The 26872-nt window shown below is 32.5% G+C and overlaps 1 long non-coding RNA gene across 1 annotated transcript; it reads left to right on the forward strand.

The window, feature by feature from the left end:
* The first annotated feature begins 222 nt into the window (after positions 1-222).
* LOC126840073 (uncharacterized) lies at positions 223-26034 on the forward strand. The gene is made up of 3 exons (XR_007686031.1): positions 223-391; positions 25733-25862; positions 25950-26034. It is a non-coding gene; the product is annotated as an uncharacterized LOC126840073 (long non-coding RNA).
* Positions 26035-26872: the final 838 nt, after the last annotated feature.

Genomic DNA, 26872 nt, shown 5'->3' on the forward strand with positions numbered 1-26872 from the left:
GAACAGCTGCCCGGCCGGTGTTTATAACAATACGGTTTTAGCATCTGCTGTCGGGGGTACTGTGTGTATGCAAAGGGACGTGTCAACCGTGGTGGGGACAGCCACAACGCTCGAGCCGGCCGCCTGCAGCTGCCGTATGACCAACGCCAGTGTCCTTGGTCTCCCGCACCGGTCGGTGCTCTGTTTACTAGTTTCCTCTCGGCTGTACGCTCGACGGTCCAACGTAGTTCGGCATCGACTGTTAACGTTACATTACATAATAATAATATTGTATTTTTTTTTTTACCACGGGTTTAAAAATTATTATTTCAGTTTTTGTTTTACCATTTCAACGCTATAATCGTTCATGCAGCAATGCCGTGTTTTGCCGTCTACACGTCCCACGTCTTTGGTGAGTACGAACTAAAATCGATTTTATACACACACGCACAAATCACGGGCTATGCTGAAATATCCTAGTGGCGCTAACGTTTTTCTAACTTTGTTATTTCGAATGTAATATTATCACGAGGTCAGATTAGTAGGATACTATAACTTGTAGTGGTTTCATGTTAAGACAAATGGATAGAAAACATAATATTTTAGTTCATCCATTTTGTCAGCACCGTAGCGTGCGATGTCGTTGTAAATAAGTAGTAGAACAAACAAGTAATTTCTACTACTCAAGTGTTGAACTTTTAAAATATTTTATTGATACACAAGTTAAAGTAATTATTGAAATAGACTGGCGCGGAGGTGCCGACACTTTTGACTGACCAAATCTAACTCCGACAAAAGCTGCTATCGCAAACGCTTTTATGTGGCAAACGACTTTCGTGCGTCACTTGGTAGGCGTGCAACTTGATTAATATTAATGAGAGACGTTTACCAATACTGAAAAATTATTGTTATAATTGTTATTGTAACAATATTTATTGTGGCGCCTATAATATTATTAAAAGCGCTAAATTAAAGATAACACAATGGTTAAATAGCTTTGGCTACAAATCTTTAACAAGTATACTACTGACTGACACCAGTGGATACAATGTGCCTACATATTCATTTATAACAATTTGAACTTTAATATAAGTTAATACCAGAGTCTACAGCACCTCTCTTCCAAATGAAAGGGTTATGCTTATCTTAAAAAAATTTGAAGAAAATAAATAATTTAAAATAAATCTTTTAAAAAATTTGAATTGAATTACAATTAGGAATGTTATATCGAAACATTTTTTTCATTTATTTTACTTGGTATCGAATCTAAAGCTAATAACGATACCTACAAAATATCGAAACAAATTATCGATATTTACTGATATTGATAAAAAATAAAAAAACAGTACAGTGGGGTAAAAAATTTGCTTTGAATTCCGCACCGTGTGTTTAACTTTATCTCTTCCACTGTGCTGGCTAGATCCTGACTGGTGCTTGGATTGGGATTATTATATCCCAGGTCCAAATATATCAAAAATCTATTGTAATTTTCATGAAGGAATAGTCCTTTACAAATCGGCTCGAATGCCCCAGAGTATAAGTTCAGAGTGTAAACGCAAAACCGCGGTGATCCATTGGAAACAATTATTTTGTACACCGACAAAAAGTTTATAGTTTTTAATATTTTAAATACTGCCAAAGTCAATTCCGTCATACAACTGAGCTCTGGCTTTTTTGACTCGACTACCGTAAGCAACTACATGTATTGAAGAACATAAAAACATAGTAAAAAAACATATTATGAGTAATAATAATACACGAAAAAATACTTTTCGCTTATAAAATGCGTTAGTAAATAAAAAATCTTGAAGTGTTGCGTGTAAAAACACACAATTTTTCAAGTATTTTTCGGGTCGATGTGAACAACATTTGATCAACAGCACTTTTCTAAACCAATACTCATCCACAAAAACAATTTTATAAATTTGCCTTTTTGTAAAGAATTGTAATCACGCTAGTGATGAGCGATTCTATATATGTTCAGAGTAATTCATATTTATCCATTTTTCTCATCGGCTCTACCAAATAGTTCAACGCTCTTGACATGTAATCAAACATCTGTGTGCTGTTTTTGATTTGTTTCAAAAGGGTGTTGAATAGTACACAGGATTTCCGATAGTGACCAGAGGAAACCACAAAAGGTTCATTAACCTCGCCTGCGGCAAGTTTAGCGTTGTGGCGTTTTTCTTTTTTATATTTACTTATATATGCTTGACGTACCGCACGTTTACATTTGGCCAAAATGCTCTTGGTCAAATTTTTTTTTTTTTCGTAATTATTCTAGTCGAAAATTGGATTCCAGCACATTGTGCTATGATGCCTGCATTATCGTACCCATCTCAGTTACGTGGTGATTCCAAAAATTTGTCTGTAGCACTTTCTTCCTGTGTCATAACACTGTTAGATATAACATGCATATATTATAGTACTCATAGTTATTGTCTGTGATTTTGAAATACATCATCTAATATTGCGATCATTTACTTTTAAGTTTAAAAATTTTAGTTTCTTGTTAGAGATTTCTAATTACAATTATTGGTTTGCATACAATGCTGTATTGTAATAACATTTCAATATTTATTTATGTGTTGGCTTCATAAAGATTTTTTGTCTTTATGGGTGTTCTAAGTTATTTTAGAATTTGTCAGTACAAAGAGACGTTAGAGTCTAATAATCGATTTAGGAGTTTGGCTTTGTGTACGTTGACTATGTAAAGTTCATCAGCGTACACAATATTTATATTATATGCAAACCGTATTTTGCGGAACGCGATGAATATTAGAATTAAAACTGCGGTGTTTTTTTATACACAAAAAATAGTGGTGTTTTGTGATGTAAATTGTAAAAACATAATATTTTTACATTATGTTGAATGCCCCCCGACTTTTAAAATAATACAAACAATAATCATTTGTAAATATAACTAATAAGTAGGTGTTGGGATTTTATTATAAAAACAAAATGTAGAAATTGAATGCTATGGCTTAAGATATGCGGTGAATACAGTTAAAGAACATACTTTGGTATCATCGGAAACATCGTGAGTACACATGGGTGCATATTTTGTGCGACTTTCAAACTATGGTGTGCCTAAGTAAAAATGTAAATTATATTTGTTTTTAAATATTCATACCGAGTTTTAGTAACAGGTTTGAGCACGATATAGAGATATTTATGGAGTACATAATGATTAGTGCGACTTGAAATCGCAAGTGTGAGAGAGGGTTAAAAAGTTACACTTGTCCTTCTATTTTACGACACAAATACCATCACTTTGTTAACATATTTTTTCACCTTTTTATAGTGACGTTTTTAGGAATATTTTTTCAATTGTACTATAAATCCATGTTACGTATGTTTTCATTATCAACATTTTTCTACATAATTGCGCACTGTTATGAATGTTATCCATATATAAAGAACTCTTTTTATATATAGTAAACCATCCATACATTTGTCTACTACAAACTCTGTATGACACATCAAATGACATATGTCCTTGCCGGAGTCTCTATGTACACTAATTTGTTGGAAGTAATATAATACTTAGACACATGGACTAAGGTTTTTTTTTCGATCCAAAAAATATGTTTAATTTGTATTTACTAATTATAACTTCTTTGAATAAAGAACATGAAAAAAATATATATTTTATCAAAATCTAGTTGATGTTTTAAATTAAGTAAACAAAATAGACATTTTTAGTAGAATTTGCAATTTAAGCTGTTCAAAAATTAAAATAAAAAAGTAATCATTTGTATTATACGCTATTAATTACATATCAGTTGTTAAAAAGTATTAATTTAAATTTAAATTGGTGAATAAAAAAAAATAGACATTTTAACTATGTTGAAATTAAAGTTGTTATACTTCATTGATTTTTATAACATTATTTTGTGAACTCAAAATAGTTGATTCAGTATATTACAGTTATTCATACTGCCAGTTAATTCTTACTAGAGTACCTTACCTTACTGCGGTAACGTCATAAATAATAACCTCCAAGTGTATTAACATTTGAAATGTGCTCAAAAAAAAAAAAAAAGAATTAGCATCAGTTTAAAAAAATAAAAAGCGGGTAGTATTCGGATAATATGGACTATAACTTCATCTCAAGAATACACGCTTTATAAAATATGTTGATTAGCCATTTTGCTACGACTCTAATATAGCGAGCATTATTCCGGTAATAAAGACATATTGTCGTATCAAGAATACGCGATTTAAAAAATTTGCATGTGTCTCGAGCCACTTATGTCAATAACAAAGAGTGAATATAACTTGAGTTTTTACTCTTATATTAAAGGTATTACTTACATAATAACATGAATACAAATTCTGGCCATGTATGAACTTAAATTTGAAAAAAAAACATGAACTGTTTAATATAATGTTATATTAATTAATGACAGTAAAATTTTAATTTCAAATTTTAATTTTGTCATAACCAATAGTTTATACAGCATTATCGAATTGCTACGACAATTACGACATAGTAAAAATCTGTTATTAAACATTACATATAAATATATATATATAACATACAAAACAATTTCAAGTATAATACTATAATGATTACGTATTGAAAATAAAGTTTTTAGATTATTGGCAGCTTGAAAAATAATTTGGAATACATAGGTTTCTTTTTTAAAGCATCAACTATTATAGGATATATTTTTTCTCACTACAAAAATAACCATAACTACAAAATAGTTAAACATTGTATATCTAGATATATCTATATAATTGAAATCTATATTAACATGTATTAAAATTAATATTTAATTTATCTTAAAGCCGTAGTCCAATAGTGTTGACGTTTGTATTATGATAAAATCAAAGTTTTAATAAGGTTTCATTAACAAAATTAATGGGATTTTTTTGTTAAGCGGTAAAGTGTAAAAATTTGTAAGAGGAGGAGTGGCCGAGTGGGTAAGGTCGCAGTGTGTTAGCGCTCACTGTACCCCGTTCGACTCGGCTACTGGCGCTCTATTTGCCGAGCAGTGTTGGGCCTTAAAGGCTCGTTAGGCTTAATGAAATACTTCTTGTTCATTATCAAATTAATGACTACATAGCTCTACCTTTTTTATTATATTGCCAATTTTCATTAATTAACCATAAAATATTATAAATAGTTTTCTTATGACACCTAATTAAAAATTAAATTTTAATAAGAATTGGTATAATCTAAAAAAAAAAAAAATAGAGTGAAATTGTCTTCAGTTACTCGTTTTGAACTATAGTCAAAATAGTTTATAATTTATGTAGACATTAAATAGTTTGTAGCGGGAGATGTCGTAATATGTCCAAAGTAAATACTCAAATATTATATTTATTTAACACAGAATATTACATATACTGTCGTGAAGATGCTGATACTCTGACTGATAAAATTCAACTCGTCGGGAGCTGCAATCGAGAATCCTTTGATGTGGCTAGGTGGAGTTTCCTTGGCGTCATTCGGTAGACGTTAATTGTTATTATCTGTAATTACTAAACAAGGGCGTTTTTCAAGTACTGATAATTATTGTTATTGCGCGAGCTTGGCGCCTATAATATTTATATTATTACAACGTAATAGTATAGAATTTAAAAGACTGAATTCTTAAAGGGCCTTCTCTCTGAGAATAATCATAAATGACAACAGAGGACCGTAAAATGGAGTATGGTATCGAAGTATTTTTGCTGTTCCGTAGCGCATATTACATAGTAACTAACCTATTCATAAAACATGTAGTATAAATTGAGTCAATTTGGAGCCATCATCGTCTATGGTGACATCACAAAGTGTCAAAATTTATCAATTTCTCTCTAAGTTTATGCTTCATTGCAGTAGATAAAATAACTGTTCTGAGAGCCACAAAACTTCTATTTTTATTTGAATGCTCCGTAGCACATGTTACATAGTGACCTACCTATGCGTAAGTTACACAATATAAATTGAGTCAATTTGGAGCCATCATCACTAACTAAAGTGACATCACGAAGTGTCGATAATTATCAATTCTTCTTCTCAATGTTTATGCTTAGTTGCAGTAGATAATGAGACTGTTATGAGAGACAGAAAACTTCTTATTTTATTTGAATGCTCCGTAGCACATGTTACATAGTGACCTACCTATGCGTAAGTTACACAATATAAATTGAGTCAATTTGGAGCCATCATCACTAATAAAGGTGACATCACAAAGTGTCGATAATTATCAATTCTTCTTCTCTAAGTTTATGCTTAATTGCAGTAGATAATGAGACTGTTATGAGAGCCAGAAAACTTCTATTTTTATTTTAATGCTCCGTAGCACATGTTACATAGTGACCTACCTATGCGTAAGTTACACAATATAAATTGAGTCAATTTGAAGCCATCATCACTAATAAAGGTGACATCACAAAGTGTCGATAATTATCAATTCTTCTTCTCTAAGTTTATGCTTAATTGCAGTAGATAATGAGACTGTTCTGACAGCCAGAAAACTTTAATTTTTATTTGAATGCTCCGTAGCACATGTTACATAGTGACTTACTTATGCGTAAGTTACACAATATAAATTGAGTCAATTTGGAGCCATCATCACTAATAAAGGTGACATCACAAAGTGTCGATAATTATCAATTCTTCTTCTCTAAGTTTATGCTTAATTGCAGTAGATAATGAGACTGTTATGAGAGCCAGAAAACTTCTATTTTTATTTGAATGCTCCGTAGCACATGTTACATAGTGACCTACCTATGCGTAAGTTACACAATATAAATTGAGTCAATTTGGAACCATCATCACTAATGAAAGTGACATCACAAAGTGTCGATAATTATCAATTCTTCTTCTCTAAGTTTATGCTTAATTGCAGTAGATAATGAGACTGTTATGAGAGCCAGAAAACTTTAATTTTTATTTGAATGCTCCGTAGCACATGTTACATAGTGACCTACCTATGCGTAAGTTACACAATATAAATTGAGTCAATTTGGTACCATCATCACTAATGAAAGTGACATCACAAAGTGTCGATAATTATCAATTCTTCTTCTCTAAGTTTATGCTTAATTGCAGTAGATAATGAGACTGTTCTGACAGCCAGAAAACTTTAATTTTTATTTGAATGCTCCGTAGCACATGTTACATAGTGACCTACCTATGCGTAAGTACACAATATAAATTGAGTCAATTTGGAGCCATCATCACTAATGAAGGTGACATCACAAAGTATCGATAATTATCAATTCTTCTTCTCTATGTTAATGCTTAATTGCAGTAGATAATGAGACTGTTCTGACAGCCAGAAAACTTTAATTTTTATTTGAATGCTCCGTAGCACATGTTACATAGTGACTTACTTATGCGTAAGTTGCACAATATAAATTGAGTCAATTTAGAGCCATCATCACTAATGAAGGTGACATCACAAAGAGTCGATAATTATCAATTCTTCTTCTCTAAGTTTATGCTTAATTGCAGTAGATAATGAGACTGTTATGAGAGCCAGAAAACTTCTATTTTTATTTGAATGCTCCGTAGCACATGTTACATAGTGACCTACCTATGCGTAAGATACACAATATAAATTGAGTCAATTTGGAGCCATCATCACTTATAAAGGTGACATCACAAAGTATCGATAATTATCAATTCTTCTTCTCTAAGTTTATGCTTAATTGCAGTAGATAATGAGACTGTTATGAGAGCCAGAAAACTTCTATTTTTATTTTAATGCTCCGTAGCACATGTTACATAGTGACCTACCTATGCGTAAGTTACACAATATAAATTGAGTCAATTTGGAGCCATCATCACTAATGAAGGTGACATCACAAAGTGTCGATAATTTTCAATTCTTCTTCTCTAAGTTTATGCTTAATTGCAGTAGATAATGAGACTGTTATGAGAGCCAGAAAACTTTAATTTTTATTTGAATGCTCCGTAGCACATGTTACATAGTGACCTACCTATGCGTAAGTACACAATATAAATTGAGTCAATTTGGAGCCATCATCACTAATGAAGGTGACATCACAAAGTGTCGATAATTATCAATTCTTCTTCTCTAAGTTTATGCTTAATTGCAGTAGATAATGAGACTGTTATGAGAGCCAGAAAACTTCTATTTTTATTTGAATGCACCGTAGCACATGTTACATAGTGACCTACCTATGCGTAAGTTACACAATATAAATTGAGTCAATTTGGAGCCATCATCACTAATAAAGGTGACATCACAAAGTGTCGATAATTATCAATTCTTCTTCTCTAAGTTTATGCTTAATTGCAGTAGATAATGAGACTGTTATGAGAGCCAGAAAACTTCTATTTTTATTTTAATGCTCCGTAGCACATGTTACATAGTGACTTACCTATGCGTAAGTTACACAATATAAATTGAGTAAATTTGGAGCCATCATCACTAATGAAGGTGACATCACAAAGTGTCGATAATTATCAATTCTTCTTCTCTAAGTTTATGCTTAATTGCAGTAGATAATGAGACTGTTCTGACAGCCAGAAAACTTTAATTTTTATTTGAATGCTCCGTAGCACATGTTACATAGTGACCTACCTATGCGTAAGTACACAATATAAATTGAGTCAATTTGGAGCCATCATCACTAATGAAGGTGACATCACAAAGTGTCGATAATTATCAATTCTTCTTCTCTATGTTTATGCTTAATTGCAGTAGATAATGAGACTGTTCTGACAGCCAGAAAACTTTAATTTTTATTTGAATGCTCCGTAGCACATGTTACATAGTGACTTACTTATGCGTAAGTTGCACAATATAAATTGAGTCAATTTAGAGCCATCATCACTTATAAAGGTGACATCACAAAGTATCGATAATTATCAATTCTTCTTATCTAAGTTTATGCTTAATTGCAGTAGATAATGAGACTGTTATGAGAGCCAGAAAACTTCTATTTTTATTTTAATGCTCCGTAGCACATGTTACATAGTGACCTACCTATGCGTAAGTTACACAATATAAATTGAGTCAATTTGGAGCCATCATCACTAATGAAGGTGACATCACAAAGTGTCGATAATTTTCAATTCTTCTTCTCTAAGTTTATGCTTAATTGCAGTAGATAATGAGACTGTTATGAGAGCCAGAAAACTTTAATTTTTATTTGAATGCTCCGTAGCACATGTTACATAGTGACCTACCTATGCGTAAGTACACAATATAAATTGAGTCAATTTGGAGCCATCATCACTAATGAAGGTGACATCACAAAGTGTCGATAATTATCAATTCTTCTTCTCTATGTTTATGCTTAATTGCAGTAGATAATGAGACTGTTCTGACAGCCAGAAAACTTTAATTTTTATTTGAATGCTCCGTAGCACATGTTACATAGTGACTTACTTATGCGTAAGTTGCACAATATAAATTGAGTCAATTTAGAGCCATCATCACTAATGAAGGTGACATCACAAAGTGTCGATAATTATCAATTCTTCTTCTCTAAGTTTATGCTTAATTGCAGTAGATAATGAGACTGTTATGAGAGCCAGAAAACTACTATTTTTATTTTAATGCTCCGTAGCACATGTTACATAGTGACCTACCTATGCGTAAGTTACACAATATAAATTGAGTCAATTTGGAGCCATCATCACTTATAAAGGTGACATCACAAAGTATCGATAATTATCAATTCTTCTTCTCTAAGTTTATGCTTAATTGCAGTAGATAATGAGACTGTTATGAGAGCCAGAAAACTTCTATTTTTATTTTAATGCTCCGTAGCACATGTTACATAGTGACCTACCTATGCGTAAGTTACACAATATAAATTGAGTCAATTTGGAGCCATCATCACTAATGAAGGTGACATCACAAAGTGTCGATAATTATCAATTCTTCTTCTCTAAGTTTATGCTTAATTGCAGTAGATAATGAGACTGTTATGAGAGCCAGAAAACTTCTATTTTTATTTGAATGCACCGTAGCACATGTTACATAGTGACCTACCTATGCGTAAGTTACACAATATAAATTGAGTCAATTTGGAGCCATCATCACTAATAAAGGTGACATCACAAAGTGTCGATAATTATCAATTCTTCTTCTCTAAGTTTATGCTTAATTGCAGTAGATAATGAGACTGTTATGAGAGCCAGAAAACTTCTATTTTTATTTTAATGCTCCGTAGCACATGTTACATAGTGACTTACCTATGCGTAAGTTACACAATATAAATTGAGTAAATTTGGAGCCATCATCACTAATGAAGGTGACATCACAAAGTATCGATAATTATCAATTCTTCTTCTCTAAGTTTATGCTTAATTGCAGTAGATAATGAGACTGTTCTGACAGCCAGAAAACTTTAATTTTTATTTGAATGCTCCGTAGCACATGTTACATAGTGACCTACCTATGCGTAAGTACACAATATAAATTGAGTCAATTTGGAGCCATCATCACTAATGAAGGTGACATCACAAAGTGTCGATAATTATCAATTCTTCTTCTCTATGTTTATGCTTAATTGCAGTAGATAATGAGACTGTTCTGACAGCCAGAAAACTTTAATTTTTATTTGAATGCTCCGTAGCACATGTTACATAGTGACTTACTTATGCGTAAGTTGCACAATATAAATTGAGTCAATTTAGAGCCATCATCACTAATGAAGGTGACATCACAAAGTGTCGATAATTATCAATTCTTCTTCTCTAAGTTTATGCTTAATTGCAGTAGATAATGAGACTGTTATGAGAGCCAGAAAACTACTATTTTTATTTTAATGCTCCGTAGCACATGTTACATAGTGACCTACCTATGCGTAAGTTACACAATATAAATTGAGTCAATTTGGAGCCATCATCACTAATGAAAGTGACATCACAAAGTGTCGATAATTATCAATTCTTCTTCTCTAAGTTTATGCTTAATTACAGTAGATAATGAGACTGTTATGAGAGCCAGAAAACTTCTATTTTTATTTGAATGCTCCGTAGAACATGTTACATAGTGACCTACCTATGCGTAAGTTACACAATATAAATTGAGTCAATTTGGAGCCATCATCACTTATAAAGGTGACATCACAAAGTATCGATAATTATCAATTCTTCTTCTCTAAGTTTATGCTTAATTGCAGTAGATAATGAGACTGTTATGAGAGCCAGAAAACTTCTATTTTTATTTTAATGCTTTGTAGCACATGTTACATAGTGACTTACCTATGCGTAAGTTACACAATATAAATTGAGTCAATTTGGAGCCATCATCACTAATAAAGGTGACATCACAAAGTGTCGATAATTATCAATTCTTCTTCTCTAAGTTTATGCTTAATTGCAGTAGATAATGAGACTGTTCTGACAGCCAGAAAACTTTAATTTTTATTTTAATGCTCCGTAGCACATGTTACATAGTGACCTACCTATGCGTAAGTACACAATATAAATTGAGTCAATTTGGAGCCATCATCACTAATGAAGGTGACATCACAAAGTGTCGATAATTATCAATTCTTCTTCTCTAAGTTTATGCTTAATTGCAGTAGATAATGAGACTGTTATGAGAGCCAGAAAACTTTAATTTTTTTTTGAATGCTCCGTAGCACATGTTACATAGTGACCTACCTATGCGTAAGTTACACAATATAAATTGAGTCAATTTGGTACCATCATCACTAATGAAAGTGACATCACAAAGTGTCGATAATTATCAATTCTTCTTCTCTAAGTTTATGCTTAATTGCAGTAGATAATGAGACTGTTATGAGAGCCAGAAAACTTCTATTTTTATTTTAATGCTCCGTAGCACATGTTACATAGTGACCTACCTATGCGTAAGTTACACAATATAAATTGAGTCAATTTGAAGCCATCATCACTAATAAAGGTGACATCACAAAGTGTCGATAATTATCAATTCTTCTTCTCTAAGTTTATGCTTAATTGCAGTAGATAATGAGACTGTTATGAGAGCCAGAAAACTACTATTTTTATTTTAATGCTCCGTAGCACATGTTACATAGTGACCTACCTATGCGTAAGTTACACAATATAAATTGAGTCAATTTGGAGCCATCATCACTTATAAAGGTGACATCACAAAGTATCGATAATTATCAATTCTTCTTCTCTAAGTTTATGCTTAATCGCAGTAGATAATGAGACTGTTCTGACAGCCAGAAAACTTTAATTTTTATTTGAATGCTCCGTAGCACATGTTACATAGTGACCTACCTATGCGTAAGTACACAATATAAATTGAGTCAATTTGGAGCCATCATCACTAATGAAGGTGACATCACAAAGTGTCGATAATTATCAATTCTTCTTCTCTATGTTTATGCTTAATTGCAGTAGATAATGAGACTGTTCTGACAGCCAGAAAACTTTAATTTTTATTTGAATGCTCCGTAGCACATGTTACATAGTGACCTACCTATGCGTAAGTTGCACAATATAAATTGAGTCAATTTAGAGCCATCATCACTAATGAAGGTGACATCACAAAGTGTCGATAATTATCAATTCTTCTTCTCTAAGTTTATGCTTAATTGCAGTAGATAATGAGACTGTTATGAGAGCCAGAAAACTTCTATTTTTATTTTAATGCTCAGTAGCACATGTTACATAGTGACCTACCTATGCGTAAGTTACACAATATAAATTGAGTCAATTTGGAGCCATCATCACTAATGAAAGTGACATCACAAAGTGTCGATAATTATCAATTCTTCTTCTCTAAGTTTATGCTTAATTACAGTAGATAATGAGACTGTTATGAGAGCCAGAAAACTTCTATTTTTATTTGAATGCTCCGTAGAACATGTTACATAGTGACCTACCTATGTGTAAGTTACACAATATAAATTGAGTCAATTTGGAGCCATCATCACTTATAAAGGTGACATCACAAAGTATCGATAATTATCAATTCTTCTTCTCTAAGTTTATGCTTAATTGCAGTAGATAATGAGACTGTTATGAGAGCCAGAAAACTTCTATTTTTATTTGAATGCTCCGTAGCACATGTTACATAGTGACTTACCTATGCGTAAGTTACACAATATAAATTGAGTAAATTTGGAGCCATCATCACTAATGAAGGTGACATCACAAAGTGTCGATAATTATCAATTCTTCTTCTCTAAGTTTATGCTTAATTGCAGTAGATTATGAGACTGTTCTGACAGCCAGAAAACTTTAATTTTTATTTGAATGCTCCGTAGCACATGTTACATAGTGACCTACCTATGCGTAAGTACACAATATAAATTGAGTCAATTTGGAGCCATCATCACTAATGAAGGTGACATCACAAAGTGTCGATAATTATCAATTCTTCTTCTCTATGTTTATGCTTAATTGCAGTAGATAATGAGACTGTTCTGACAGCCAGAAAACTTTAATTTTTATTTGAATGCTCTGTAGCACATGTTACATAGTGACTTACTTATGCGTAAGTTGCACAATATAAATTGAGTCAATTTAGAGCCATCATCACTAATGAAGGTGACATCACAAAGAGTCGATAATTATCAATTCTTCTTCTCTAAGTTTATGCTTAATTGCAGTAGATAATGAGACTGTTATGAGAGCCAGAAAACTTCTATTTTTATTTTAATGCTCCGTAGCACATGTTACATAGTGATCTACCTATGCGTAAGTTACACAATATAAATTGAGTCAATTTGGAGCCATCATCACTAATGAAGGTGACATCACAAAGTGTCGATAATTATCAATTCTTCTTCTCTAAGTTTATGCTTAATTGCAGTAGATAATGAGACTGTTATGAGAGCCAGAAAACTTCTATTTTTATTTGAATGCACCGTAGCACATGTTACATAGTGACCTACCTATGCGTAAGTTACACAATATAAATTGAGTCACTTTGGAGCCATCATCACTTATTAAGGTTACATCGCATAGCGTTGATAATTGTCAATTCTTCCTCTATAAGTTTATACTTATTTTTTATAACACTACGGTTCTCGATCTTTAGTCATTTTGATGTTTTCTAACATCTCTTTTATATGTTCTAAGTATTGGCGCTCTTGTTCATCCCGAAATTGGTCCTCATACATACTATTAGCGAAGGCGCCAATACCTGCTGCGCTCAAGTATTTCAGAGTGCTCCAAATATATTTTACCATTTGAGAATCGGAGAACGTCTAAAATATTTATGAGTGTGAATTTCTGTCTTAATTGATGCAACCAGCTTTTGTCGTTTGAGACACAGTCTGCTTGTTCAACTAATTTTTCAAGGTACTCTGACCTTATTTTGTTTATTATTCTTTTATAGTTGTACAACAGTACTTTCTTATATCAAGGGTATTTTTATCTTGGAAAAGCGTTCAGTGGCCAATTTGTGATTAATAAATATAGCCCTCAATTGGGACTGACAAATACCGTGTAATTATTGTTTGCCTTTTAATTTACCTAATATATGTTGTGAAAATGCTAGTTGTACTGCTCCGGAAACTATTACAAGTTCTTTTAAAGAAAGGTTTCCAAATTTAAAATCAAATATGAAGTATGAAATATTTTGACTAGGTCATTGTTACTGGATACATTTTGTTGCTCCTTTACCGCAAACGCCTAGAATAGAATATACGTCTAGAAATACTTAACGATGAAATTCGAAAACCTGATATAAATTTTAGAAAATGTATCACTCCAGAAAAAAAATTATTGGTGATTTTGAGGTAAGCAAATAATAAATTCTAAATAGTTTATATTTTGTTTATACTTAATATGTAAGTAATTTTATAAGCAATGCTATTTTAAATGATAATTTATTTTATGGAATAATGTTCTTTCCTTGATTATCACCTCTTTGTTCTATGTTTTGTCCTGCTGTATAGAACAAAAACCCTCCCTATTACCTTAATAAAGTTACGGTTTTCTTTTACTAACTTGAGATGCCCATTAATTATTAGAGAGGCAACAAAAACATCACCTGTAATACATTCTTTGTTTATTTTAGCTACAGACGGAGCGTTTTCAGTATTTGCTGAACTGTTATCGTATGTAATAAGAGAGACCGCCCGTGCAACCGGATAGGTTAAAATTGATGCTCTCATTGCTCCATGCTTGCGTTTGTATCGCGTGCTCCATCAAATCTTAACTCCCACCGAAGCGACATCATCTGATGGCTTCCTACTATTGGCTGAATAGATAAGTAAATCATCAGATTGTTTTCCAGTGTGGAGGCAGATAAGTTCTTACTGTACGACGTACGATATTTAAAATTATGTTTTTTTATGAGTGCTCGCCCGTCTATTAGTATTCACGAGCTTTATGTTTGTCCTCAACCGCAAACATTTATCATTTACCTTGAAAATAAAGTATAAATATAGATATAAAAATATCTATGGATTTTTTTTTCTTGTTATTTACTAAACACAGAGTTGTTCATAACCTTGAAAAAATCTTTCTCGAAATCGTTTGCCGTTATCTGTCGTAATTTTGTGTTTAATTCAATGTACACGGATAACCACGCCGAATGTTGGAATTTTAAGACCCTATGTACATTTGAAATAACATTTTTAAACATTTAGTTTTGTACTCGTTTATATTATAAAATTGTATTATTATACCTTTTCAACCCGAAACCCATTAGCAATCGCCTGTTTCAAATTTGGATAATGTACCACATAATTCTCCTTCTTTTCGAAAGTTGTTACCAACTTTTTGAATTGGGTGGGCATTTAGTCTCTGGCAAAAATGGTAGCTCGTTATGAGCATCGTTTAGACTCCGGTTAAGAGATGTCAACCTCAAACACTAATCCTGTTGAGGAATGCTCATCTTGTCTTTGGAGAGTCAACTTCGGATCTTCTGTCACCGACTGTGTTAATAGTTTAATTTTGTTCATAGAGTATAGTTATACAGTTTATCTTAAACGGCTAAGAATAAGAATGTTAGTACTAAATAAATTAACTTAACGATAACTGTTAAATTATTTTTTCATTATTATTTTTTTATAATAATAATTTAAATAACAAGAAGTTTAAAAAGTATTTAATCCTAATTATTATTATTATATAATATAAAATGTAAAGATTTTGTATGTACTTTCATTTTTTATCAAATCCTAATGTCAGTTGTTGCATTAACTAAAAGATAGTGCTACATAATTTTGTCTGTTAATTATTTTTTAAAACTAAATAATTTGCACTACATACAGAGGTACTCCGCAAAATATGATAATACTTTATGCGGTAATTATTAGTTTTAAATATAAACAAAGAATAAAAACAATAATGAATATCAATTCTTAATAAATATATGTTTACTGCTACAATCGATACATAATAAATTATTTTACAAACTCGTAAGCCTTGTCGTTGTAATCAAAGCGTTTATTATTTGGTTACATGGTAGTTAGGAAATCCGTGGATCTTTAATGCAGTGGTTTCCCTGTTGTCTTCTGCATTCTCCAGCCGTTGACCATCTGATGTGGTTCATCCGCCTTTTCAAGGTAGTTTCCTACCTTTATACAGTTTATCTTAAACGGCTAAGAATAAGAATGTTAGTACTAAAAAAATTAACTCAACGATAACTGTTTAATTATTTTTTCATTATTATTTTTTTATAATAATAATTTAAATAACAAGAAGTTTAAAACGTTGTCGTTGTAACCAAAGAGTTTATTATTTGGTTACATGGTAGTTAGGAAATCCGTGGATCTTTAATGCAGTGGTTTCCCTGTTGTCTTCTGCATTCTCCAGCCGTTGACCATCTGATGTGGTTCATCCGCCTTTTCAAGGTAGTTTCCTACCTTGAGGACAAAATATTGCCCAACTCTACGCAGCTCATCTGCCCCTAAGGCCGTTGGCTTTGTAGAGGTGTCTCCTTATCCCGGGAGACTATCGGTGTTCCTATTAATCGCATTTTACGATAAGGGAACAGCCCGTGGCCTTATTCTAACCCGAGAGCCACACAGGCTATTACTTTATTAGCTAATAAAGTATACAATATGTTATGAAGGCTTATCTTATGATAACCTTTTTAATAAGTTGTAAAAAATAAAACCAATAATTGGTTAGTGTTTATAAAGTACTCAGTAGTATACTGAATTGCTATTTTATTTGTGAATCAAAGAAATGGGGAAGTCTTGAATTTACAAAAAATATACCAATCAGATTTTAATATACATAATAAATATAAAATTTTAATTTAAATACAATATTGTACTATTGTTCTAATAAATTTCATACATTAAATATATTGCGTTTATGTTTTATTTGTTACTGGACACCTACAATATTACTATACATTGCTTTAAATTCTAAAAAAAATATTACTTAATATCTACAGGTTATTATTTTTAAAATAATCACGGGGACGGCTAGTGTCGTATGGCGTACGCTGATAACAAAGCCAATTGTCAAAATAATATTCGATTAAAATGAACTAATAACCAGGTTATTTCCGGGCACCAGCTCACCTCAATCGCACTTCAATAAATTGCCGCAGACGAGTCGCCGAAAATATTATTTTTATTGTGTCCAATTTCTTATCGCCATCTACCGGCAGTAAAATATCGCGCAGCAATTTTTCTATAGCAGTGGGCTATCTATAATATTTATAATCAACGGTTACACCTAGTTTTGTTGCTCCACAGAAGAACGACAAGAGGCCGGCCCAGTTCATCTCGGTCCCGGACATAATTCCAAACTCTTAAAACAATTTTCTTTGTAATGTTCTCCCGGAGTTCTATGTGCGATTTGTCTCCCCGAGTAAGCCTAGTGTTGAGAAAAAGCACACCCTGGTCCGCTTAATTGTCTAACGCCCCTCGACCAAAGGGCGTATCGTTTCCTGGCTCGGTACCTAGACCATCAAAAATCACCATTGCTGTTGTATGAGACCGTAAATTATTCTGTTCTTACCTCGTTTCTCCCCAGCCATTGGTTGCGGAGCGGTAGTCATAGCTGGTGCCTTGGAGGCGGCTCTTCCTGTTCTAGTTGATCCCATGGTATACCTTAATAATTGTAAATTAATAGTCATCACAATAATAAAAGTGAGTACAATAAAAGGTCTAAATAGCAGTAGTGCGTAGACTGAGCGTTGGACGACGTCTGACCATCGTGCCTTGTCGATAGACGGTATTTATGTGGTAGATTGGCCCTGGGTGTCGTGGGAACAGTTTACGTGGTTAGGCCACTAGCCGAAAAGACCCTTCTGAAGAAAAGGACGTGCAAAGTCGGATGTTCCTTTTAGTATAAAGGTGGATAGCGAATGGTCTCCGTAGAAGCCGTAGGGCGAGGTGGAACCATGGGCTGAGGTTCTTCAACATTAGGATAGACACGATCCAATGTGTTAAGAGGATGTCCAGCTTCGTCATTGACGGTTGGCCTAGTTACAATCTCAGAACGAAAATTTAATGAGTGGTTACAAAATAAGCGTTTAGTTACATAGGTCGTCACATAATACATAGTGCAAAATATAATAATTGTACAAATGGTGTATAATAGCATATTGTGTCGATGGGTATTCACCATTACATTGTCGTGTAAATCTTTTTGATTTATCTTGTCAGGTATACTACCAAAGGTTCAGAAATTTTCTTAAAGTCGTTAAGGCGGTTAGTAATTACATGGTCAGATAAAAATGTATTAACATTTTTTTTTCCCTTTATTAATAAATATACAATCTGTTCCAAATAGGTACAATCAGAGTATTGGCTAAAATAATAGCATAACATGAAAAGAACATGATAAAAGAAGCCACCCATTGATGACACTTTTAAGTAATTATTTTTTTATATTTTTGTCTGATTTATGTCCGTTCAATCTGTTAATAGGTCTCTACACCATTTGCGCTTCAAGCAAATGCAAATTAATGTTAGTTATATTGGTCTTTGGAATAAAATCTATGTACTCTAGATTTTCGTTAATAATGTAAATGTATCTATTGTTAACTATATGGCTGGGTAAAGGTATTAGGTTGTATAAACTTAATTCGATTTGATTTACAATAGGTATATCTATAATAAAAACAATAGTTTGGTTTTTAGAAAATATGGTTATTTCTGAAATCTTTAATAACTCACCAACGTCAGCCGTAGTAAACCCTACTAGTAAGTCAGTTGATTTAGGTAATTGAACTTTAATGTCTTTAAGGATTTCTAAAAATTCACTAGGCGTTAAAATGATTGACTAAATTTCCCCCAGCTGTGATGTGTGTTAGATCGGATAATAAATTCGTGTCAGAGTCATATTGGTCAGTTAAGGTATTTAATATTATAAAATACTCTGTAAGAGTTATACCTACTTCAAGTGAGTTTAGCTATAGTCTTAGTGTTTGTATTATAATTACTGAAGTCATAGAACATAATGAGTTTCCATCTATCATTTGTGATTCAAACACCTTGGTTTTCGTAGAACAGGCCTGCATCAAACCTGTCACTGCCAGTCAACGTGGACTGTACTTGGAACAAGGTATCCTAAAGAAATGGCGATCCAGAATACTCTGTAACTTATTAAGTGGTATAATGAAATACGAGTATAGTTTCACTGGTCTAAAAATGTTTACTAAGCAATTAAGACAAGATATATATAAATAATACAAATATATATAACAACATTTAAGGTAATGTTGTTCAGAGTTCCATACATAGGTTTTTGTAATAAAGTTTTCTGACTATTCTATTAAAGATACATTTAGTAAGGGCTGTGTCCGAAACAGGACAATGTTCATGGGAAAAATTGGAATGGGACCTACCACAGAATACATTGTGGGTGTCAAATAGTCCTAACATGTGTCCCCCACCTGACGGTGGGGGACACATGCCCTAGCATTTCTTCGTATAAAGTCCTACGTGGGCGAAGTCCGTTAGTGTAAGTGTATAAATACCATTGTTTTTGTCTTTCGCTGAAAGGTTTTACATAGAAAAGAATAATAATAAATAACATTCAAACAAAACTATATTTTGTTGTTCTTAGGACTTGGAACATACACTGAGTCAAAACCAAAAACAATTACGAAAAGAATCGGTTAACTACGCACACCATGCTTTAACAATTAAATAATTGATAAGTAGCAGACGATTGTAGCTAAACGACTGAGCGGCGACAAGCCCGTCGTATTGTCTTATATAGGGAGTAAATGCGTCATTAGCAGGGGGGTAAAGTATGAAATGTTTCCTAGGATAATCATCCAAGCGTACAATTGTATGGTATGAGTCAGCATATGATATGTGTCCTGTTTATTTTAGTATATCCTTTTATACTTTTATAAAATATTGTATTATTACCACACAGTGTAGGACCTGGAAAACAAGTTTTTTGGAATACACAATGTAAAGAGAAATGTTATAATAATAGCTTCAAAAATAGTTGAAGAACATAATGTTATGTTCGTATGTTTAATACTGTATTTTTCTTAGGGTCCGTTGAAAAAAGACAGTCCATGTCGTGTTGTCGATAAGTCCCGTCGTGTCGTCGCTGCGCGCGTAAACACTTATCCAACGGCCTTTAGGTCAAAATAGCATCGATATTAAAGATTCATTTATAACTAACTGAGTACCAGTGAAAGCATAAAAATAAGTGTTGGTAGATATCTAGTTTACAGGACACCTTTGTTTTTTGTTTTTTTATCAGCAGTATATAATTAAAACTGCTTACGCCTATTTTGCCCCGCTCGCACGTGGTTTAGAAGATTTTGAAAAAAAATATGTGGAAAAAACACACCAAAAAAAAAGAGTATAATCGTTTTATTTTTTAGACATTTTGTTTTTACTCTGTTAAAAATAAAATTTATGTCTTAAAGTCTATAATAAATGACTTATTTTGTCTACAACCTCTAAAAGTTATAAAATATCGAACCTGTCTTGTTTTCAAACTCGGCGCATTCCTGTTCCGTGAGCTTGAACGACTGTGGTAGAAAAACTCCATATTTTGTTATCGTCATGCGTACTACTGTGACCGAGCCGTTCCTTTGCTAAAATTCCTTTATTATTTAATTTGACAATTAGGTTATACAACGTGAACCAATTATCAAAGCTTAATTTTTATAATTCATGAGTTTAGGTAAAATCTCAGATAATCTTAACACAATATTTCCACTCAATTCTAGATTGGAAGTAGTCTTAACAGTTCCCTTCCCCACATAAATTTCGAAATCATGAATAATTGATTAGTAGTTATTTTAATTTAGGAAAGGGAACGATGTTTGATGAGAGGTGAGGCACATTTAATTTTAAGTAATATATAATAAATAATAATACATTTTTTCAGTATAGCCACGACAGCTGTACAGTCGTGACTACTACAGCCTGATGATGAACTCTGCAATGAGTTCGAAACGTGGACCTAAAAATACTAACGTGGATATATCCGAAAATCAGCAAAATGGAATTGCAATCCACGAAAGCTTTAACGCATTTATAATACATTTTTTACTATAAAATTCACCCTGTTTGCCATTCATTTTGTCATTAAAGGTATCAACAACCTATTAATTTTTTATTATTATATAATAGGTATCATAGTTATTACTTAGCAACCATGATCATTTTACTGATTATAATTATACTACAAGCAGGCGTTCCTTGGCTTTAGTGGTTAGCCCCGAAGGGGATCCCCTACGACTGCGGACCGACTAGTAGCACTAGGTGCTAATCACGGGCCGGAGAAGGTGTGTCTCAAGAAGAAGTGACCTGTCTGAAGGCCACTTATCGGAGGGCTTGGTAGAATTCTTTCTCCCCTAACCACAGGGATAACCGCGGCCAGTGGGCCAGGCCGCCCGCGCCCTGCGCACAACTGACCCCCTTGAGCGAGCTCAGCGAAGGCCTTCGTGCCAACCTCGGCCCTGTCGGTCGTCGACCTCGCTGAGCGTCGCCCGTGTGGGCGGGTTCTGGCGAACCATCCGCTCAGTTAAAGTTACGTTTGGCACTAGCGAGTGCGAATAACAATGGCACCGGTGTGCTTTCGCGCACAACTAATCGTGGGTCTTCCACCACTCGACTGGAAGACTGGGCGTCGCTCCTGTTTTGATCAGTTCATTGTGATTTAACTCCCGGCGGAGTGTGCTCTTAGCTCGCACGTGCATCGGCTTGTAGCCGTCAGGCTCGCGCCTGGTGCGCGGGGCTCGGGCCGTGGGGCAACTCTCTTGCGGACTCCTGTTCTTGTACCAACGCCTGTACCGTCCTATTCATCACTCCCGTTATGTATAAAATACCTAAAACGGCCTTTATTTCTAACAAATTTGTATCTAGTGCTGCTCTAGGTCTTCCAAAGTTTGGTCGGATATGTGCGAAATTTATGTTTGTACGTTAAACTATTTCTTGTAGTACAGATTCGGGAAAAAACAAGCTCCATGCCTCATAACAAGATTTTACTTGTTTTGCGTGACCAGTTGGAACGGGACGTATATTCAATATATTGTATACTCGAGTACGACTATTACGCGGTGGTGGGTCAACTAACCATAAAGATTTCATATCTTTTCCGACATAAGTTAGAGGCTAAACATTTATACGAGATAATTGTCGTTTACTTTGATTTTGACTATCATCATCATCATCACTGTCGTTGGACTGAGTTGTATCAGTGTCATGATCGCTTTCGTATACATAATCTACAACCGAAACATCTGAAGAAGCGATTTCATCATTTTCCTTTAAGAAAATTCTAATTCGATCTTCATCCCAAGAACTCATTTTTATATTTTTATTTTTATTTTTTATAATGTCGAAAATATAACAACAAGCAATATAACTGTTGAAACCCGTCTAATAAATTTAAAAAAATATGTTTTATGTCATAATAAGTGCTAACATGTGCTAGTATGTCGACCATGTAATAACGTTTTTTTTATACACGCGTACAGTGGCATGGGTCATTATGACCGATATCAGTTTTAAAAAACGAATTATCACGTAAATCTGATATAAATATACAAAATAACTCAACGAACATTAGCCTTATCAGTTAATTGAAAGGTACCATGAAGTCAAATGGATAAGGGTTTCTTAAAATGTGTAACGCTTAATCTAAAAAAACTTGCGGCCGAAAAAACTGATGCCACTAATGCCGGGTTAATAATGTTTACAGAAAACACGCTTATAGTATAATTGTAATCAGTAAAATGATCATGGTCGGTAAGTGATTACTATGATACATGTGATATAATAATAAAAATGTAATAGGTTGTTGATTACTTTAATGAGAAAATGAATGGCAAACAGGGTGACTTTTATAGTAAAAAATGTATTATTATTTATTAAATATTACTTAAAATTAAATGTGCGTCTACTCTCATCAAATACCGTTCCCTTTCCTAAATTGAAATAAATACTGTTAATTTACAAATAAATATAGAAAATGTAAATTACTGCTAAACAAAATATCTAAATTGTTATGTTCAATGATATTTTCCATTTCAGACATTTGTATTTTAATGATATCTTAAAAAAAATTTTATATGAGATAATAAGTGCTAACATGTGCTAGTATGTCAGTAGAAGGGGAATGTATGTACTGGAACAATGGGGTGATTGGAGATTGGTGATTAACTTGAGGATTAGCCTTGGAGATTAGTTTTGGGGATTGGGGATTACGCAGGTGGCGATCGGATAATTCACAGCTGTCTTGTACCCCGCCTCACGTCGTCTTGTAGGTGTCTCGGCCGCCGCCCGGAGAATGGCCGTCGGCCGCCGCGGGGATGAATGGATGACGGTGTAACAATGAAATCCGCCTCGTTGACCCTATCCTTACCTAACCTAACCCAATCGGCAAATTTTAATGTATTATATTTAAAGAAAAAAAATCTTTATTATTTTTATCAACTTATATCAATTTTTATATTATTATTTTTAACAGCAAATTTTTTTTTTTAATTTTCAACCTTACCTAACCTAACCTAAACTGCAAATTTAATGCATTATATTTAAAGAAAATTATTTTTATCAATTTTTATAATATTATTTTTAAGAGCTAATTTTTTTTAATATTCAACCTAACCTAACTTAACCTAACCTAAACTATTCATAAGCATAACGATATTTATTTAAAAATAATAAGGATAGATATTTAGTTCATAGACGAGTCATGGTAATTTAGTTTAAATAAATTTAATTAATTCAATTAAATTAAATACAAAGTTAACTAAAAAAAATAAGGATTTATTGTTTTTTTTTAAAAAAAAAAAGTTTCTTTTAGGTAAAATATTTAAGTCACAATCATACCTCTTAAAATCTAATATTAATAAAAAAAATTACATTAAATAACTGGTTTCTTAAATCTAATTTTAATAAAAAAAAATTACAAGTTAACATATTCAATAGGTAGATCAACGTAATTTACGAACTTGTCTTATGTAAGCAGGCTCCAATTCCTGGCGATTGATCTATCGAGTGTGAGCCATCGGTACAGTGGACGTCTGCATTGTTTACAATGCATTAAACGCATAAATGCGAAAAATCCATTAATATCGTTGATGGCAAATGACCTTACCCCAAATTCAGGTTGTCTTTGTATGCCTACAAAAGTACTCCAACACGGGCGTTCATTGCATATATAATCGCAACTGTTGAAACGTTTACAACAATACGCGGCATTCCATTCGGTAAACGCACTTGAATATCGTCGTATATGATCTACCCCGTATTTTAGAGGATATTGAGATATACGTTCAAAAACAAAACGTGAGGTAAACATATCGTTTCTTATATAAATTTCTGATAGACTTGACATAGTTAATTTGCTAATATTTTAAGTTAAAAAAAAATACACGGGTTGTTCACTGAAATGGTTAACAGTAAATGTTGATTTACGTATCTAATTATTTTCCAGGATATTTAGATTCAAAAAAAATATTGTGTATGTACCCGAGAAGTTTTCTTTATAAATGTAGATAGTAAATTTACCGTTAGGTTAGGTTATACATGATGTAAAACTGAAGAATTTGGATTGGTTACGTAAAGATCATCCTCCCACATGTAGCGACGTGTAAGGTTATTTTAAAATAATGTATACTATGTTAAAAATATATACATAAAATTCGTTTCGGTCAAGTCAGGGTGTGTAATATATCGTCAGAAAAGGTCAACCCAGTTATTTTCTTTATAAATATAAATCGTAAATTTACCGTGTAACCATGTTATCGAAGAATTTGGGTTGTTTGCTTAAAAAATCATCCCCATGTGGCGATGCGTATGGTCATTTTAAAATAGTATTTACGTGTAAAAATATATACATAAATTTCGTTTCGGTCAACGAAAGGTCTTTCCATAGAATCTTATAACGCACTAAAAAAAAATCAGGTTCAGACCAGTTGCTAGTAGATGCAATCTGAAACGAAATATCATCCCTTCCAACGAGTTAGGAGGGATGATTATTTTGCTTATTGGAGGGAGGTTATGATTAAATCTTAGACCATGCTAGTGAACCAATATTTCTAACAACGTCAGATTTGGTTCTACAGCGTAAACGTTAACAAGTGCATCTTAGTTTTCACTCCGTTAAAATATTACATTTATTTTTCAGTGTTTAATTTTAATATTATGGGTTTTGTGTTTTTTTAAAAACAAATTATCATATTAATATTATTATTATTGCTAATTTTAAATATATTTTCGCTTTCGCATAAATTTAACATACTAACGCATACAATATATTAACGCTTATATAAGATATTGCTTACTAACTTTATAACGTAATTCATTTTTTTTAACGCATTTAACATAATATATTATTATTAATCAATTATTATTATATTATTAATATTATATGGATCATATTAAATTTTTAATCATGTATCAATGTAATATTTGTAAAAAGGTGTACTCTTTAAAGCATAATTTAAACCGTCATCTTAAAACTCATGATGGTGTTCGATTTTACTGCGGTGAATGTGAATATGATTGGGAAACTAAAATCAATCTTACTCGACACTGCAAAAGGAAGCATGGTATGTGAATTATTTAAAATAAGATACATTTTTTTTAATTTAAAAAAATTTAGTGATTTAATTAAATAAATATATATTTTCATACAGCCGGAGCTGGTCAGGATGGAAGACACGAGCGTTTAGAGCAACGTACTAGCGTTATACAACACACATCCAACATCCTGACATTAGGTTAGTATAAACATTTTTTTTTTGTAAAATAGTAAATATTATTAAGTAAATTTTTTTTTTTTTTTTAGGACAAAGGGACACATCACATGAAAGCTTCTTTGATAGTGAAGGTGATGAATTATGTATTCAAGCGTATGATAATATTCCAACAACATCGGCAAATTTACCGGACTGCATACAGACTCCCGAACATATACAATCAAACTCGGCAAGTGGATCAGGTTAACCAATAATATAGTTTTTAACAAGTGAAACGATAGGATATAGTTAGATTAAAATTTAGTTAATAATATATTAGAAATAAATCCAATCATTTATATAGATATTATTACAACTTGGTTAAATTATTAGTAAAACCATTATTTTAATTTGTTTTACGATTAAATGTATAAATATTACTCATATTAATTAAATAGAACTCTGCAAAGTGATTTACAAATTTTAAACGATAAACTATTTATTTAAAAATCGATCACCGCCTACGATCGTTTTTTATTTTAACTGAAATTATTTTTAAACGATAAAATATTTACATAAAAATTGCCTATCTTCAACGCCTGATATTTTTTTAGTTTTTATTTAAGTTGATTAGAAAATTATAGTAAACGTATTATATTAAGTAGGGAATATTATTTTATTATTAGGTGTAGGTAAACGACAAAGAGACAACATCAACCAATCTAACACCCGATTGAAACGTCATCGACTAGCTGCTACTCAAGTAGATGGATTTGTATTAACTAACAGTGGATTCAACGGGCTTTGTAAAACTTTCTACAGAAGAAATTTTAATCAGTTAGCTGATTATGACTCTTTCCTGGCTGATACCAAACCGCAAC

The sequence above is a fragment of the Adelges cooleyi genome, unplaced genomic scaffold, assembly GCF_023614345.1.
Source record: "Adelges cooleyi isolate 19-005CV unplaced genomic scaffold, UGA_ACOO_1.1 ACOO_flye_CR_arks_rails_tigmint_CR_PRNA_34, whole genome shotgun sequence".
Classification (NCBI taxonomy): domain Eukaryota; kingdom Metazoa; phylum Arthropoda; class Insecta; order Hemiptera; family Adelgidae; genus Adelges; species Adelges cooleyi.